The following is a 2,500-nucleotide window of genomic DNA, read 5'->3' as shown; positions in this document are numbered from 1 at the left end:
AAGTGTGCACCCAAGTGTGCCTGTGCATGCTCTTGAATGCCCCAAGTGTCGCCTTAAATGTGCCTCTATGTGCCCGCAAGTGTTGAATAAGTGTGTCTAAGCGTGCACCCAAGTGTAGCCCAAGTGTCGCTTAATTGTGCTCTTGAATGCCGCAAGTGTGCACATATACGTGCCCATGACAATGCCAACGCGTGCCCCCCTAAGGGTGCCTAAGTGCATATGAATGCAGTGCACGAGGCGGCAGTACCGCACACAGGGCCGCACAATGTGCATGCATGGTGGCAGGCATGGCTGCACTACCGCGCGGAAGGCAGCTGGCATGGACGCAAAAGGCGTAGGCATCGCCGAGGGCAAGGTTGCACTAGCGCGCTAAGTCTGCTGGCGTCGAGGCAGGTTGCCGCACGCATGGATGCGGGCGTTGCTGCAATACCGCACACATGGTTGCACGCAACCTCAGGCACGGTTGGGGGTAAGGTTCCACTATCGCGCGTAGGGGTGCAGGCTACCGCGTGCACATGGCTGGGGGCAAAGGTGCACACCGCGCGTAAGGCGGCAGGCGACAACGCACATTGCTGCTGGAAAGGCTGCTCAACTGCACGAAAGGTGGTAGGCCCTGCTGCCCGTGCCGTACTTCCACGCACATGGCTGCGACCACGGCTGCACAAGCCTCGCACATGGTTTCACGCATGGCAACACATGCCGCACGGATGATTGCGTGCATGGCGCCCATGACACGTAGATAGCTGCACAGTCCCGCCCAAGGTTACGTTCCACGCTACACATGCCGCGCTTTTGGCTGCACTAACTCATGCAAGGTTGCTGGCATTGCTTCACACCGCCCCCCAGGTCGCACGTATGGCTGCATGTGCCACGCCCATCGCTTCATCGTCGCGTGCTAGGTTTCGGGATTTGCCGGCAAGAGGTTGCAGGCACGGCTGCACCGCCGCGCGCAAGGTTACGTTGCATGGTCCACATGCACCGCCTATGAGTGCACTACCGCGCATGTTCGCTGGCACGGCCTCCCATGCGTCGATATTGGTGGCTGGCATGGCCGCACATGCCACGGGTATTTCAGCACATGGCAAGCATAAGGTTGCACGCATTGCCGCACCATCAATGTCAGGTCTAGTCCGCCGTGCACATAGCCGCATACATGTGGCTCACACATGGGTTCTTCCGTGGCCCCCATGGCCCATGCAACAGAGGCTCCTTTGCGGCCTTCGGCTGCACACAAGGCACCGACTGCTGCACACGCCAAGGCCATGCCCGCACAACATAGTTTGGGTCTTTAAATCATGTTGTGTGAAACATCCCTTTGGGTTAGAAAAGCCATGCAATTGGCTATTTGGCACCCAAAGTACAATCATTTTCAATTAAACCCCGCATTTCCATTTTTTTGGGTATTTTTCGTAATGTTTCAATCATAAAATAATAAAAAATATCAAAATATGTTGGAATGGTCCAATATTTTTTCATAACATTCTATCAACCTTTGGAAGACATCAGAAATTTAGTTTTCAGAAAAATACATTAAAATGGATTTTTCATATTTTTTTGAATTTAATATGTTTTTTAATATTAAAAAATTAATAAAAAAATAAATATTTATCCGAAGACGGCGATTTTTATATGAAAATAATCTTTGGATTTTTCCTTAATTTCTTACCAAGTTTCATTCGATTTGGATATTTGTAGCTCAAAAAATAGAACGGTATATTTTTGGGGGGTGGTCATGTCTCCTTCTGGAAATGGGCAAAGAGTATAAGAGCTACCTTGAGGGAGGGGGGTGCCACTCCCAGGGTGGTTTTCGAGGGGCTGCACCGAGGGGCATCAGACAATGAGGGGGCATGGTAGGCAAACCGAAAAGACCCATGGCATGGAAAAAGAAGTGAAATGGCACGTGGGTTTCGATGAGTTGGCGCTCGGTGTGCGCTGAGGCCTGCCACTGCCTGCCTTCCGTGCCATGTGCCCGCAGCTACTGTAACGTGTGCGAGTCATGGTACAGCATGCCCTACGAAGGTGGACGTGCTTGCGAATGGTCAGTCCTTCTGTCATGCAACGCCGCCCCCTTCTTCCGCATAGCTTTGCCTGCCACCGTGGGCTGCTGGGCGCACATGGATGGGTACCATGCGCTGTCACACCCCAACTTCTGATGCCACATGTTCTCCTCAACGCATAGCATTTCCAAGGAAGGTGTGGTTTGTGAAAACATATACATGGTGCGTCCGTCCCGATAGTCTTCCCCTCTACCGCACACAATTGCTTGCCATTGTGTGCTGCTGGGCGCTATGGCTGCCTGCCTTGTGCTATAGTGCCTCCACATCTTCCACCGCATGTGTCAAACGCTGTACAGCATGACCAAGAGTGGCATCGCCTGTGCATAACACCTTCACGGTATGTTGGTTTCGAAGATTTTGCCCTTGGTGTGCGTTGCGCCTGCCACGGCGTGCTGCTTTGCCCTCGTGGTTGCCTAACATATACTGCCATTTCACGACAGCTG

Source organism: Macadamia integrifolia, unplaced genomic scaffold (assembly GCF_013358625.1).
Source record: "Macadamia integrifolia cultivar HAES 741 unplaced genomic scaffold, SCU_Mint_v3 scaffold2098, whole genome shotgun sequence".
NCBI lineage: Eukaryota > Viridiplantae > Streptophyta > Magnoliopsida > Proteales > Proteaceae > Macadamia > Macadamia integrifolia.
This window is presented reverse-complemented; position numbering follows the sequence as displayed.